This window comes from Cryptomeria japonica, chromosome 9, assembly GCF_030272615.1.
Source record: "Cryptomeria japonica chromosome 9, Sugi_1.0, whole genome shotgun sequence".
In the NCBI taxonomy this organism is placed as follows: Eukaryota; Viridiplantae; Streptophyta; class Pinopsida; order Cupressales; family Cupressaceae; genus Cryptomeria; species Cryptomeria japonica.
In genome coordinates this window covers 427,211,311-427,228,968 of record NC_081413.1, presented here as the reverse complement: position 1 = coordinate 427,228,968, position 17,658 = coordinate 427,211,311, and positions in this window count along the sequence as shown.

Here is a 17,658-nt window from a genome sequence, read left to right as displayed (position 1 = left end):
ATAATGCAACAAACAGAAATAATAGAGACAACATAAATGCACACCATAACACAAGATATTTTGGTGAGAAAACTCGGTAAGGGAAAAACCTCGGTGGGATTTGTGACCCACAATATTTACTCACTGGCCAATATGAATAAATATTAATTACAATATGGCTTGCACATGCAGGAAGGCCAACAACCTAGAGCTCACTGCTCAATAGAAGAGTCTCACTGACTATAAAATGGATAATTAAATCCAATACAATGTACTGCTCAAAATAGCATCTGCAATGTTTGATTTAGTATCGGTTTAAGCTTTGTTAGAAACCTCAACCAAAAACCTACCGGTGAATGATATTCACTCACATAACCTATTTGCCTTATTACAAAATCTTTTCGCTATCTTCTACATAATACCATTACATAATTTCATCTCTATGCTATATCAAAAATGAACAATAAGATCTCATACATATATGAGTCTTTACAATACATCATGTCAGCTTACAAATAATTAATTAAATTTACAATACAATTCATATAAATAAAACTTCGTCTCGTGTCGGCCTGAGTGCCGGTATACTTCATTGTCGGTGTAATCTGGATGCCAGTGAATGTGCCTGCTGGTGTATGATGTCTGTGTTGTCGGTGAACCTGTACAACCTATTACCGGTTGGTTGCCATCAATGCCAACATAAACCATTCTCATGTGAGTGTAGAATGCCAACAATCTTCCCCTTTGGCATTGATGGCAACACTCATGAGAAAAATCCAAAAACTGTTGTCCAAAAATGAAGTCCAAAACTGATCCCCCAAAAGAGTGTGCTCCCCCTAAGCAAGTGATTTCTTCTAAGCATTTTTCTCCATACTACTCCCCCTTTGACATCAATGACAAAGGATGTCAAAAATAATCAAAGAATATAGGAATTCTACCTCATAGCCTATAACCGGTTATGTAAAGTTGAAAAATGTTCGCCAAAATTAGATTTAGGTTTTGCATGAATTTGTTATTGTCAGAAATAATGGTTTCTGTTTGCTGGATCAAGCCGGTCAGGTAATGCATCTGCTTCTTTGGTGACCGTTCTCCTTGAATTGTTGGCTTTGATAGCTCAATCCGCTGAGTTATAAGATTGTCCAATCTAGGACCAAGCTTATTTTTCAGCTCCAGGGCCTTCAACCATATCCTTGCTTTTTCTTTTTCTAAAATTTCAATCTTTTCCTCATAAACTGTCATTTCTTGTTAAAAAATAGAGGTAAGATCTGAAGAACCTATCATACTATCTTCTATGTCATCTATTTCCTTCCGTGTTCTCTTAATTTCCTCATCAATATCTTTAATCAGGTGGTGAGGCTTGCAAGCTTCTTTATACAAATCCTTATACTCCAAAATTGTTGAATTTAGTACCAGTAATAAGGAATCAATGTGCTTGAAGAGGGGAAAATAGATTTGAAGGTCAAATGATCAAAACATAATGAAATAAACATGCAGAATGCTAAAATATCATTAAAAGACCATTTCACCTTGCTATTTTACCTTCTCCTATGGATTGAGCTTGATGAAGTGAAGGCGCCCCTTGATAATGCTCCACTTGATGTACTCCTTTGATTGCTGGATGTGGATCGCTCTCCAATGTTGTGCACAAATGGAATGGATTTGAAAAATGATAAGGATGAGATGATCAAGTTGCCAAGATGATTTCCTGGGCTCAAAAGGGTAGCATAAACTTACTGGATTTCAAGATGTTTTGAATGAAGGGATGGAGCCCTATTTTATAGGAAGAGGAGAGGAAAATTGATGGCTAGGATGAATTCGAGATGAAGGGATAAGATTTACTTGTGAGCTCACACAAGGTCCAAGAGAGGGTGTGGAGACCAAGAAATATGCCTTAAAGGCATTTCGTATCTCCACACTCCACAAGATGCATTGGAGGAATTAAAAATTCTCCAAAAAAGGATATCATGGGGATTGAAGGAATAAAAAGGAATTAAAAACTCCTTGGGAGAGGGGATGCCTAGAGGAATGTGTGATTTCGAAAATCTTACATTCACCTAGGAAAAGAGCATTTAAAGCTAGTGGTTGGATGAAAAGGACAAAGAGTTGACTTTGTGGCTAATCATGATGATTAACCATTAACGACTTATTAGGAGGGGGAGTAGAGGAAATGTTAGGTGGGATTAATATTTGTAGGAGAATTTGACTAGGAGAGAGAATGAGTGGAGGGAATAAAAAATTAGAAGAATAATGTTAAGTGAGTTTAGGGAGTTTCTAGAAGAATGAATTAAGAAGATGATTTGTAGGAATCATGTAGGTTAACTAATTAATTGAAATTAATTAGCTAAGAGGAAGATTTGTGAGGATTTGATTTTTTTAGAAGAATAAAGAAAGGGATTGATTTATTAAATAAATCAATCATATGCTATAGTGACAATATTAATTATATTTAAATATTGAGAGAAATTTGAATTAACATAATTAATTAATTAATTATGCGATGAATAATTAAAATAATTATTTTTAAGTGTCTATATTTTGCCCCTATTTGAAGCAAGGTGTGATGACACATTGATTCAAAGAATAATCTTGTTTTGATACTGATATTAGTTTGATAGGATGCCCCGGCTCTTGATTGATAGATTACAGTATGGTGATGCCCCCTCGGGAGATCAATTGAGGTATTCGATCTTTGGAGTTTTGTGAAATTGATATCCTGATAGATTTGATTTGATTCGATTGATAAGATCTAGATTCAGTCTGGTTTCAAGAATAATTCATCCTGTATAAGACAAAGATGATCAAAGTGTCTGGTTTCAGGAAGGATTCATCCTGTATAAGACATGATTGATCACAATATCTGGTTTTAGGAAGAATTCATCCTATATAAGACATGATCAGAGTGTCTGGTTTCAGGAAGGATTCATCCTGTATAAGACATGATTGATCACAACGTCTGGTTTCAGGAAGGATTCATCCTATATAAGACATGATTGGAGTGTCTGGTTTCAGGAAGGATACATCCTGTATAAGACATGATTGATCACAACGTCTGGTTTTAGGAAGGATTCATCCTGTATAAGACATGATTAGATCACAACGTCTAGTTTCAGGAAGGATTCATCCTGTATAAGACATGATCAGAGTGTCTGGTTTTAGGAAGGATACATCATGTCTAAGACATGACTGATCACAACATCTGGTTTCAGGAAGGATTCATCCTGTATAAGACATGATCAGATCACAATGTCTAGTTTCAGGAAGGATTCATCCTATATAAGACATGATCAGAGTGTCTGGTTTTAGGAAGGATACATCCTGTATAAGATATGACTGATCACAACGTCTGGTTTCAGGAAGGATTCATCTTGTATAAGACATGATCAGATCACAACATCTGGTTTCAAGAAGGATTCATCCTGCATAAGACATGATCAGAGCGTCTAGTTTCAGGAAAGATACATCCTGTATAAGACATGAATTAGAATCAGAATTGATTATGTGAGGAAAAAAAAATAGAGGAAGAAAAATTAAGGTGGAAGGGATAGATGAGGAACAAATATGAAGTAGTCGTGAGGTATTTGGAAAGAAGAATATGAGATGCGAGACCACGGAGGAAAATGGGGGCAATTGAGAACTCCATGGGATTATTGAGTTTAGGATTTGATGGAATGATGGTGAGATTTTGTGCACAACAAATGTGGAGAGCCAACCTAGTTTGATGTTGCCCTGAGTGACTTGCACCATTGATTATAGAAATTAGGATGCCATGAGAAATGCAGGGTGTGGACTGACTATGTAGACAAACGGGAATTTCTTGCACACAACAATGTGAGTGTTAAGAAACACTAATATAGAGTTGTGGGTTTGTGCAAGGAAACCCTCAAACACACCGACACCTCTTGTACACGAGAAGGTAAGTGTTGATAAACACTAGTACCAGGTCGCCGATTTATACAAAAAGGATCCAAAACATGCCATACTATGAATATGCCCCAGTATGCACCTATCATAATGTACTTGGATATGGAAGAACCCAGGCAGTCGTAAATAGTGGCAGTCATAGGGCAAAAGATAAGCCTATATGAAAAGATCTAACAAAATCTAACAAGTCTCTTCCTTGCGACCACATGATACCTCTTGCCAAGAGTAGAAATGGGATGGACTTGGGATTGTTTCTCAACACTTCTTGAAGCTTACACACAGAGGCATAAAATCTTAGTTTCAATGAGACATTCCTTGTTCATGACTTAGGCGAAGACTTCATCATCATACGCATGTTTTATTGGGAGGTGGAAAAGAAGGAATGTTGCGCATGGGTGGGCTGGATGGTAGATGATTTGTAGTATCGACATGATAGACAGTGGATCCGGTTATTTACCTTGGCGTCTGCATAGAGGTTTTCACCAAGGTACTTGTCCGCAGCACCACCAAGTGGTTTTCACTAATGGACGAATTGTTTTTTTTTTTTTTCTTTTTCTGATTTTTTAATTTTTTTTTGTCATAAGGTGCCTGTTTGCCAGGTTTTCACCAAAGTGATGATTTTTTTAGGATCTTTTTCTCATTTTTTTTTTTTTTGACAATTTAACTTTCTAAGGACTAAGCATAAAATCTTTTGAGGTGCATGATATTCATTGGATCATCCAAAGGATCGCCTTCAGGAGTAGCCAACTGATAAGCTCCTGATCCATATTTCGCTGTGATTACATATGGTCCAAGCCAATTAGGCTCGAACTTGCCTTTCTGTTCTCTTTCTTGTAGATTTTTCTGATTTTCGATGAGGACAAGATCACCAACTTGGAATTCTCAGGTTCTAACTTTTTTATGATAACTCATGCGCAAACGGTTTTGATATACCTGGAGATGATTCAAGGCCTTGAGGCACCTTTCATCTAACAATTCTAGCTCTTGTAAGTGGACAATTCTGTATTCTTCCTCTGGTAGGATGTTTTGTAGCGATACCCTTAGAGAGGGGATCTCGATCTCAAGGGGAAGGATGGCTTCAGAACCAAATACTAGGGAATAAAGAGTGGCACCTATGGGGGTACAGATGGAGGTGCGGTAGGCCCACAATGCAGGATGGATTTGGAGGTTCCAATCACGGCCTGCTTCATTGACTGTCTTTTTGAGGATTTTTATTAGGGTTTTATTAGAAGCCTCAGCTTGGCCATTGCCTTGGGGGTAATATGGAGTGGAGAAGCGGTGTTGGATGTTGAATTTTTGGCAGAGTTCTTTGATATCCTGGTTCTTAAATTGATTACCATTATCTGTGATGATAACTTTTGGGATGCCATATCGGCAGATTAGGTAGTTCAGGATGAATTTGGATATTTGCTTGTCGGTGGTGAAAGTAAGAGGGATAGCCTCTACCCACTTGGTGAAGTATTCGGTGGTAGTGATAATGAATTTATGTCCGTTGGAAGATGAAGGGTGGATTTTCTCAATGAGATCGAGCCCCCACTATGAGAAGGGCCATGGTGTAATGAATGGCTGCAATTCTTGTGACGGTGCATGAATCTTGTCACCATGCTACTGGCAAGGGATGCATTTCTTCACATAATTGTATGCATCTTCTTCCATTTTAGGCCAATAGTATCCTATTCTCAAAAGTTTTTTAGCCAATGTGAGTCCACTTGAGTGTGCCCCACAGATACCCTCGTGTACTTCGCATAATGCCCATTGTGCTTCTTGTTTATCTAAACACCTTAGGAGAGAACCATCAAAATGCCTTCTGAACAAGGTGTCTACAAGGATGGTGTAATGGGCACATCGGTGGATGAAGGTTTTCTATTGGGTTTTGGTGAGGTGTGGGGGAATGGTGTTGTCTTTGAGGAAAGCGAAGGTTTCTTGGTACCAAGGGGACTCGGAACCAACAAGAACACACACCATTTCAGACTCTGGTAGGTCGTATGCTGGTATAAACAATTGCTTGACCAAGAACTCGCACTTCTGACTGTGTGCTGGCATTTGAAGGAGGGAGCCAATGGTGGCCATTGCATCTACAACCCTGTTGTTTGTTCATGAGATTTGGTCAAACTTGATTGCCGTGAAATGTTGCTTAAGATCTTCAACCATGGTACGGTAGGGAAGGAGTTTATCATCTTTTGTTTGGTATTCATCATTGACTTGTTTTATGATGAGTTGGGAATCGCCATAGACTTGTAATTCCTTTATTTTCTAGTGGATAGCCAAGCGTAAACCTGTGATGAGGGCCTCGTATTCTGCTATGTTATTGGTACATGCAAAGGCTATCTTGTATGATTTTGGGATGCCATCTCCTTGAGGTGTGACCAATAATATTCCTGCCCCCAATCCATTTTGAGTGTAGGAGCCATCAAAATACAATTTCCATGTGGAGGATGTGGTAACAGTCATAATGAACTCATCTGGTAATTCTGTGAGAAGAGGATGGTCGCCTGGAAGTGGAGCTTCAGCCAACTGAACTGCAATGACTTGTCCCTTGATTGCCTTTCTGTCCACATATTCAATGTCAAACTCGCTTAAGAGCATGACCCATTTGGTGGTTCTGCCAGTGAGAGCAACTTTGGACAAGAGATATTTAAGTGGATCAATTTTAGCAATTAATTTTGTCTTATTATTTAGCATATAGTGTCGTAGTTTCTGTGTGCTGAACACTAATGCCAAACATGCTCTTTCAATGGGGGTGTAATTGAGTTCATATCCTACTAACATTTGACTGATGTAGTAAATAGGGTGTTCCTTCCCTTGATCATCTGTTTGCACCAATAATGCCCCCAATGCCCCTGCAGTAGCACAAATATACAAAATAAAGGGGTTTTCTAGGAGCAGGAGGCATCAATACGGGAAGTGATGCTAGATATTCTTTTAATTTCTCAAACGCCTTTTGACATAGGCAATCCCATTTAAATTTTGTGTTTTTACGCAATAGGTGTGCAAATGGATGGCACTTGTCTGCTAGTTGTGAAATGAAACGCCTGACAGACTAGAGTTTTCCCTGGAGACTGCGCAGTTGTCTGAAAGTTTTTGGCAGAGGCATTTTCATAATAGCTTTTACCTTTGCGGGATCAACCTCGATGCCTCTATGGGAAACAATGAATCCTAGTAGTTTTCCCGATGTGACGCCAAACACACACTTTTTGGGATTTAGGCGCAGCTTGTATTTTTCCAATTTTTCGAAGATCTGTTTTAGAATGGAGATGTGTTCTTGTCTTGTCTTGGATTTTCCTAGCAGATCATCCACGTAGTCCTCCATAATTTTGTGCAAGAGGTCATGAAAATTGTTGTCATTGCCCGTTGATACGTAGCTCTAGCATTTTTAAGACCAAAAGGCATGACCCGGTAATAGAAGGTACCCCATGGTGTTGTAAATGCAGTTTTATGCTGATCCTCATCTGCTATCCTGATTTGGTTGTATCCAGAAAACCCATCCATTAGCGATAACATTTCATGTCTATAATGGGGAGTGGGAAATCATCTTTAGGACAAGCTATACTTAGATCTCAGAAATCTGTGTAGATGCGGATGCCCCTAGCAGGTTTGCCGACAGGTACAATGCTGGAGACCCATTCAACATAATCTATTGGTTTGATAAATTTTGCGTCTAACAACTTTTGGAGTTCCGCCTTGACCAGGAGTGCAATATGTGGGTGCATTTTGCACAAGTTTTGTTTTACAGGTTTTGCATTTGGGCGGATGGCGAGATTGTGAACCACCAAGGCAGGGTCCAACCCTGGCATGTCGAAATAGGACCATGCAAAATTGATTTTTACCTCTGTAAGGAAGTTGATGAAGTCATGTTTCTCTATTTCTGTGAGAGATTTGGCAATGAACACATTTTTCAAAATGACCTCGGTGCCCATGTTGATGCTGTTTGTTTCTTCTATCAACAAATTTGATGTCTTGTGGAAGGTAACCAATGGTAGGGAGGTCAAATCCCTCATTGTCAAGTGCCTTTTCCAGGTTTTCACTTTCAGATACACCCTTTGTTTTTATTTCTTGTTAATCCAAAGGCGCCTTAGGGAGGTTTTCACCTAGGGAATCATATCTTTTTCTTTTATTATCTTTTTTGTGGCTAAGGGCATTGACTTGACTACCAAAGTATCCCTTTTTGTGTAGTTGAATACCCTCGATTCTGCTACAATCTTCCATATTTTGCGCTGTTAGGAGAGCAATGAGAGCATTATCGTCAGCGCAGATATCTAAAGTGGGTTTGTCTCGTTGGCCCCAATCAATGAGTTTAGGATGGACAAGATGTAACTCATGTGAAGTGGGAGGGGTTACGGGGGTGATGGTATTGATGTAAGCATCCAAGAAGATATCTTTCTCATATTCATAAGGCATTTCATGGAATTCCTCTTCATCAGTGCTTTCGATATCTGAAGAAGGACTAGAAGGGGCACCAGCGATAGTGATCTTAGGCACCAGGGTGTACCCCAAGCCTTTGTTGTATCTATAGGAGATAGGATTTATGGGTGTTTTTCTTCCTTTCTCCTCTGGTCCCAGACCATGTCCTTTGTAACCCATTTTTTCAACTATGGCAGATGCTTTTGGGTACATTTCTTTGGATATTCTTGCTGGATCTTCATCCTCTTCTCTGTACAACCATGAAGAGATATCTGCTTCGAGGCTCTCATTATCAAGTGGGCCCCATTGTTGGAAGGTGGTGTTTTGGCATTGCATGACTGGTTTCGGGTCCTTTTTTATCTCTTTTGGTTTTCCAAATGACTTAGGAGAGAGAGGGAGGTTGCCTATTAATAAGATGTCCTCCAATTTGTATTCTCCACAGCCATTGTCCAAGATCTTGATTTGATTATCTGGTTGGGATGATGTGGAGGCAACATTTGATGTGTTAGATGGAGGCATTGGTGAGGGTCTATTTAGTGGGAAATGATACGGATGCTTCCCCTCTAATAGTTTGCAATATTGAAAAGGTTGGGGATCACCTTTGATAGTGATCTCTCTTCCGTTATAGGGGAATTTGATGCATTGGTGATAGGTGGAGGGTACGGCCTGCAAGGAATGAATCCATGGCCTCCCGAGGAGAATGTTGTAGGGGAGGTCAAGATCTAGTACTTGGCAAGGGGTTTCAATTGTAATGGGGCCCACTTGAAGAGGTAAGGTGACCACGCCCTTTGAAATTCTTTCTACATCATCATATGCCTTTATTGTGATCCTTCCTGATGTGTCTATCATATCCACAGAAAGTCCCAATTGTTTTATTAATTTGTATGTACATAGATTAAGCCCGGATCCACCGTCTATTAGGATACGTTTGACCTTGTGCTTGTGGATAAGAGCTTCGATGTGAAAAGGTTTGTTATGGTCTTCATCTATGGGAGCATCTTTGGAATTAAATAAAATGTGCTGCTAGGCAGCAAGGTTTCCAATGAGGGCTTGGAATTGGGTGGTGTTGATGTTATCAGGAACGCGTGATTGGAGAAGGGCTTGTTCCAAAATTTCTTTATGGACCGAGGAAGTCTTGAGAAGTTCTAAAATAGAGATCTGCGCAGGTGTCTTCCCAAGTTGATCAAGGAGGTCATATCGGAGGGTGGAAGACATGGGTGGGGGGTTTGGTGGGGGAGGGACTCCTTGGATGGTTACTCTTCCTCGGTGTGTAGTTGCATTACAGTCATTCTGGAAATTGGAGGTGGAAGGCATGGCACCTTGAATGACTATCCGAGCAGGATTTGGTCTGCTTTGGGAAGAAGGAGGATTAACTCCTTGGATGGTTATGACATTAACATTATTGTCTGCAAGTTCAATGCGACCTACCAAAAAATCAAAATTGGTTACGTGATTAGCGTAGTCATAACCCATTGCGTTAGATGATGAGTCTTTTCCTTTATCATGATTCGGGAAGGGTTCCTGGTACATTTTGAGTTTGTCATTGTTATTACCAGGTTTTGCATTTGCTACCTCAATCTCACCTCTATCAATGAGATCTTGTATGTAGATCTTCAATTTCATACACTTTCGTGTATCATGTCCCTTGATATGATGGTATTCACAATACTCATTTTCATTATACCATCTCGGTTTAGGTTGATTGGGGTCAAATGAGCGAGTGATTGGAAAAACCACTACACCTGCTTGGACAAGTTTTTGAAACACCACTTCAATAGGCTCAGCTAGAGGAGTGAAATCTCTTGGAGTCTTGTTATTCGATCGGGGTGGTCATCCCTGGATTGAGACATTATTGTGAGGTTTTTTGGATTGATTTGGATTGTCTCGATTATTGAATTGATGATTATTGGTGGTGGATTTTGGGGGAGCGACTATGGTTTGGACCCTCTTTGCATCAGTTATACCATCATTGACCACATTTTTGTTTTTGGACCAGAATTTTGGCTTGTCGCTATAATAAGAGGAAGAACTTTGTGTTGATTTCTAGTAATGTTTCAAGGTTCCTTCCTCCAACAAGACACGTTCGAGGGCGAGGCCCTTATCTGTCAATTTTTGGAAGGATTTGATACATTGAGATATTAAAGGTCTTGAAAATTCAGGCACCAAGTTCTTTTGGAATAGCTCAATTTGATGTTGTTCTGGCATGTTCCACTGGAATTTCTTGATAAGATGTTGCCATCTTTGTAGGAAATTGGTGAAGGTTTCTCCGGGCCTTTGTTTTGTATTACATAAGTCCATCATAGAAACATCATTACCCATGTTGTATGCATAGTGGGCCACAATTTTTTTTGCCAAGTCTGGAAAAGAGACAATGGAACCTCGTGGTAAAGATGAGAACCATGCCAAGGCGTCTCCCGTGGGACTTTTGGGAAAGAGTCTGCGAAGATAAAGGTTACTATAGGAGACTTCTTGGCATAAGATGTGGAATTCTCGAACATGGTCGCAGGGATCTCCTTTGCCTTCATACTTGGTGAATTTAGGGATCTCAAATCTCGAGGGATATGGTGCAACTGATATAGACGGGTCGTAAGGACAAGGGAAAAACTCTTCGAACGAGTAAGTTTTCCTTTTATTAGTCCTTTGTTTCATGTCCTTGATGATATTCTTCATGTCTTGAATTTCCTTGATGAGGTCTTGTTGTAGACTTTGATATTGATGAATTGTATTTGCCCCAATAATTGGATGAACCAAAGAAGGTGCACCACCACCAATATATTGATATGATGAGGAGCTGGGAACGTGGGATGTGATGACCAATGTCGCTGGAGTTTGAGGGACAGTTGGTTGTGGTCCACCAACTGTTGTGATGGGATTGAATACGTCCCGGATAAAATTTGCGACATTGTTGGGAGGAAGAGAAGTTTGTGGAATAGAAATTTGTGGTTGAATAGAAGGAGGTGGTATAGAAGTTTGTTGGAGAATAGATGAGATCGGATTTGATAGTGGTATGGATGGTAAGGAGGAAGAAGGTGGGATGGAGACCACAGTGGGAGGTACCGCGGGTGGCATTGATTGAGCCTGGATGATTGATGGGGCTGCAATTGATTGAGTTTGAATAGTAGGTGCAGCACTTTGTGTGGGAGAAAGGTCTCTTTGTGGTTGTTGTGTGAGAGTGGATCTATTAAATTCAGGCGGAAGTTGAGCTCCATGTTCAAGGAGAGTTTTCAGAAGTGCAGTAGGATTGTGTTTAATAAACTTTTCCATCATCTCTTGGTTATAAGAATCCGCTAGGAAAGTTTGTACTTCTGGACAAAGTTCATCTTGGTTAACCATGTCAAGATTTTGACTTTGATCTTGATCGCTAGGTTGCCCACTTTGTGTATGATCTTGTGTGGGATCTTCATATAGGACATCAATGTCTGGCATGCCATATTGTTGTTCAGCCATCTTTTTTTTTTGGGATCGAGTTGCGACCATACATGATATTTGTGATGAAATGACTTAGGAAATTTGAGGATGATTGATGGAGGAGGTATAGTAGTGATGGTTTAGAAGAAATTTGATGACTAGGTTGTCTTTGGTATGAACATGAAGGATCGATTCGAATGGCAAGTTGTATGAAGGGATACGACCACCCTGATTTGGATGATAGTTGGTGTTTCAAAGGACAAACTTGAATGTTGATGGAGATGATAGACTCTTAGCTTCTCTCTTAGACTTATGAAAAATGGGACGGACAGAGTTTTGACGCAATTTTGGACTTTGTGTGAGTAATGACTTGGACAATTGTTTGTGTCTTGACAAATGTTTTTGCAAAGTGTTTGGGGATAGTGATGTGTTTTTAGTCTACTCTTGGCAAGTATGTATCAAACAAAGCAAACACAGTGATCAAATGCATATTATATCAAAGACACTCATGCTCATATACAACATTCTTAAGGTTGGCAAGGACAATAGTCATTGAATCCCAATTGGTTTCCCATCTACGCTTACCTAGAACGGACACTTAGATGCTTGACCCCACTAGCTTCCCTCCACGACACTCACTTCTCAGGGCAGCCAAGCATCAATTCCCATGAAAACTCCTCATGGAGAACTTTGTGTCTCTACTAAGGGCAGTAAGAATATGGGCCGCTTCAGAGGTCCGACCTCCTGTGCCAATGACTAGAAGGTTTTTGGCCACTATGAACAAGGTGTTTAGTAAGTCTTCCCATTAGGAGCTACCCTTTGAAGTTGCGCAAGCGCAATTGAGGCCTATAGCCCAACGAAGCACCAAGAACTTAGTAGTCACGTAAGCGTGATTGAGATCTCTAGGATCCTACTAAGCACCCAATGTGAGAGTGAACTCTCATATAGCCCCAACCATTAACCCTTTCGTAGTCAATGGCCTATTTATTATAGTGAGTTGGGAACCCTAGGTCCGAGTGTACTCACTTGGGTCATTCCCCTCTTACCTTCTCAAAGAGCAAGTTGGGAGGGCAGGCCCGCTAGAGGTAAACACACAATCAAACAAGAAAAGGTTGGAGGGTCTAGATTTCTGATCGTCTAGTAAGACGAGAGCATACTTTCCTACCTTTACGCTTTTCTTAAAGACACATAAGACAATGTTTCATTCCATTTTAATTAATATTTAGGTGCCTAATTTAAATAAATGCACAATATTTGGTTGAATCAGCTAGGCAACCTGCAAAACCACTTGATTAGTAGTTTGAAAAATGAAGTCTTCAAAAAGCATCCTGCAAAACCACTTGATTAGTAGTTTGGAAAAATAGAGTCTTCAACAAGCGTCCTACAAAAAAACTTGATTAGTAGTTTGGAAAAATAGTCTTCAACAAGCAACCTGTAAAAAACAACAAAATGACAAAAATATTAATTTTTTTTTATTTTTTGGGAATGAATAGAAAAACATGAATAAAAACTTTTTTACTAATGACAAATGTGGATTTGAAGAAAGCTTTGATGGGTAAATGGGGTTTGACTAGGTTTTTTGCCACTTTCCAAGGGATAGGCAAGTGAAAAATGAGAATTTTTGAGGAGAGATGAAAGAATGGGAAAATTTGTCCAAGAGGGACAAAGAAGCAAAAGTTGGAGATGGATAATATAAGAAAAATTTGGAGGTGATTGGATAAAAGGGGAAGGAGTTATGACAAACCCTAAAAATAGAGAAATATGGGATTTTGGGCTTCAAAAAGTGGATTTTTGGGATAAGGCCTCCAAGGAAGGAAATGTGGAGAATGGCAATGTAGAGAATCTGGTGAAGTTTGGAGGAAAATGGAGTTGAGATAAAAGAGATATGGCAAATTTTTTTTTTTTTTTAACCTTAGATTTAACAGAGCACACAAAAACCCTAGATTTAACAAAGCAAAACCCCTAAATTTAACAGAATAAAAAAAAAATGTCAAAGGTCCAGATTTCTGATTGTCTAGATAGACAAGAGCATAATCTCCTACTTTCACACTTTCCTACGGTTAGACAGATTATCTTTAAACAGAGCAGATAACAGGAAATGAAAAAAAATAAAAATGCAGACTACAGTTAGCGCCTAAAAATTTCAGACAAATTAACAGAGCAGACAATAGCATTAAATAGATAGAAAAGTGTCAAAGGTCCGGATTTCTGATTGTCTAGATAGACAAGAGCATACTCTCCTATTTTCACACTTTCCTGCAGTCAGAGAATATAGTTGCGCTAAACAAAATAGAAAAGTGAAAGGTCTGGATTTCTGATTGTCTATATAGACAAGAACATACTCTCCTACTTTCACACAGATTATAATTAAACAGAGTAGATAACAAAGCAAATAACAGATCAGATAACAAGAATTCAAATTCTCACAAAAACGCTTGCGCTAATCGCAGAGCTATCGTGCTGAAACTGAAATAAAAACAGAAAAAGAACAGAAACAAAAATGCAATAGAAACAAAAAAGAAGCTGTTGCGCAGAAATACAGAGCCACTATTCTGGAACCTGCAAAAAAAAAATATATATATTTTTTTTCTGCAGTCGCGCTATTCTGGAACCTGCGTCTCACAACTCACAAAAACCTAAAAAAAAAACATTAGTTCTTAGGGACGTGGGTCCCACCGGGCATGCCAAAATGAAGAGGGCAAAACAGATTTGAAGGTCAAATGATCAAAACATAACGAAATAAACATGTAGAATGCTAAAATATCATTAAAAGACCATTTCACCTTGCCATTTTACCTTCTCCTTCGGATTGAGCTTGATGAAGTGAAGGCGCCCCTTGATAATGCTCCACTTGATGTGCTCCTTTGATTGCTGGATGTGGATGGCTCTCCAATGTTGTGCACAAATGGAATGGATTTGAAAAATGATAAGGATGAGATAATCAAGTTGCCAAGATAATTTCTTGGGCTCAAAAGGGCAGCATAAACTTACTAGATTTCAAGACGTTTTGAATGAAGGGATGGAGCCCTATTTTATAGGAAGAGGAGAGGAAAACAGATGGCTAGGATGAATTCTAGATGAAGGGCTAAGATTTACTTGTGAGCTCACACAAGGTCCAAGAGAGGGTGTGGAGACCAAGAAATATGCCTTAAAGGCATTTCGTATCTCCACACTCCACAAGATGCATTGGAGGAATTAAAAATTCTTCAAAAAAGGATATCATGGGGATTGGAAGAATAAAAAGGAATTAAAAACTCCTTGGGAGAGGGGATGCCTAGAGGAATATGTGATTTCAAAAATCTTACATTCACCTAGGAAAAGAGCATTTAAAGCTAGTGGCTGGATGAAAAGGACAAAGAGTTGACTTTGTGGCTAATCATGATGATTAACCATTAACGACTCATTAGGAGGGGGATTAGAAGAAATGTTAGGTGGGATTAATATTTGTAGAAGAATTTGACTAGGAGAGAGAATGAGTGGAGGGAATAAAAAATTAGAAGAATAATGTTAAGTGAGTTTAGGGAGTTTCTAGAAGAATGAATTAAGAAGATGATTTGTAGGAATCATGTAGGTTAACTAATTAATTGAAATTAATTAGCTAAGAGGAAGATTTGTGAGGATTTGATTTTTTTAGAAGAATAAAGAAAGGGATTGATTTATTAAATAAATCAATCATATGCTATAGTGACAATATTAATTATATTTAAATATTGAGAGGAATTTGAATTAACATAATTAATTAATTAATTATGCGAGGAATAATTAAAATAATTATTTTTAAGTGTCTACAGTGCTTATTATAGTCTTTGATGGTCTTCTCAAAGAATTCTCCTTTTTCTTTATTCACTCTTTCCTTAACAGTTTCCTCATTCACCTTATCTACAGTTAGAACATTTGAAGCAATGAATTTGGACAATGTGTCCAGTTTACCTAAAGAATCGTCAATATGATCTATCTTACAGGTCAGTGTAATCATCTGAAAATAGGTAGTGCATCATCAATAGCCTTGAATGCCAAGGCATTGCAATCAGTTAGCCTCCTTATAGAATCCAAAAGAACATTTTTTCACATTTGTAGGTTAGAAATCAGTAGATGATGTGCTTGGTTTAGTAATAACTTTCCTTTCAACTGATTTTTGACCAATTGCCTTAACAATTTCCTCCTTGTTTCCATCAATTGTTTCCTTTTTATTTACAGTTTCTGTCAGTTTTTCACTCTGTGTAATTACTTCTGCTTCTACTGGTTTTTTAGTCTATGTAAGTACTTCTACATCTGTCAGTTCCTCAGTCTCTAGTTTCTTAGCTTCTGCCGGTATTTCAATGTTCTGAGAGTCAACAGTGTTAATTGGTGACTCAGAGATCTCAATATTCTTAGCATAGGTTGTCTTAACTTATGAGGTATCCTTGTCCACAACAATATTAAAATCTTGTGTATCAACATTTATAGTGAAAAGAATTTCAGAATCCAGATTAATATCATCATGTGTTATTTATTCAGTCTCCTTATCCGGTTGACTGTCTGTATGTACCGGTGTATCTGAAGTTACTGGTGGAGTATCTTGTGCTGGTGGAGGTTATTTGTGACCTTTATAACATGTATACTACCACTTTTGCTTTTACATTTGTCCTTTTGGTATTCCTTTGCAAAAGATTTATCTATTTTTTGTCTCTCCCTTTCCTCTTTCTTTTCTTTTTCAACAAAAAATATGTCCCAACTATCCGCAGTTTCATCAGCTATCTCTTTCACTCTCCCAGCCATTAGGCTGACCTGCTGGTGACCACTCACAAAAACTGTTTGGTTGGCTTCAACAATTAATTCATCAATTTCTTCTCTGGAATTTATAGGGTGAACAACCAACAATGCTTCAACCTTTAACTTTTTATCTAGTTCCATAACTGACATCCTTTTAGCCTCTAATCTTATATCCAAGTCATTAGGCAGATCATCTACAACCTCAATAAAAAATTTCTTGTAGATATCAAGATGCAAAATAATACTAGCCTCTATAGTGCACCTATCAGAATCCTTGAAGGAATGATAATATTTATTTACATTGCAAAGATTACCTTCTTGAGTTATCTCATTTACTAGTTCCTCCGGTGTAAGGGTATCCAGTGCCTTAGTTTGTTTCTTCTTTGGAGTTAGCTTTTTCTTAGGCTCCCTTACAACCTGTTGCTTCTTCCTTAATGTTCTTGCCTTTTTAGGAGAAGGAGAAGGTACTGGTGAAGGTTTTCTCTTCTTCCTTTCTACTCTTTTGAACTTTATTGCCTTACCACTGTTTGTATCTGAAGAGGTGACAACCGGTGAAACATGGGCTACTGGTTCTAGTCCTTCCAGTTCGCTAGCTGAAATACTGCTTATGTTCATCACGTTTTCTTTTACTTCCTTAGCCATCTTGGATGCATCTCTGATGAATTTTTCTCTTCTTTTTCTTTGTTTTTGCATCAAAACAACACTCTCAATAGTCTCAGCACTACCAAAAATTTCTTCTGAAGGTTCCCTAGGTGAATCAAGAAGCATCTTAGCATAAGCCTCAAGAATATTTAGATCAACTTCATAACCCATTTATGTTATCCAAATAGTTCTAGGAGTAACATCTTCCATCCATGTTTCATCACATTTGAGTACAAAACATATTTGCTTGTCATATTTATCTACAATGCTTTGTGGTATCCTTTCTCTAGCCTTCATTTTGGTTTGCAAGTTTTTGAAATAGGCTTTTACCATGTCATCACTGTTAGCACCAATGCCGGCAATAGCTTCCTTGATCTGTCTACCTACTGGGATGTCATATGAAAATTCCTTGTGACCAATGTCAGGTATCTCCTTTGTGAAGTAAAGCATTAAACACACAAGTTGATTCCCAAAACGGAATGTCCCCTTCTTATCACCCTTAATTTTCTTCAAGTTATCTAGCAATTCATCCTTAAGCCACTCACAAATGTCAAT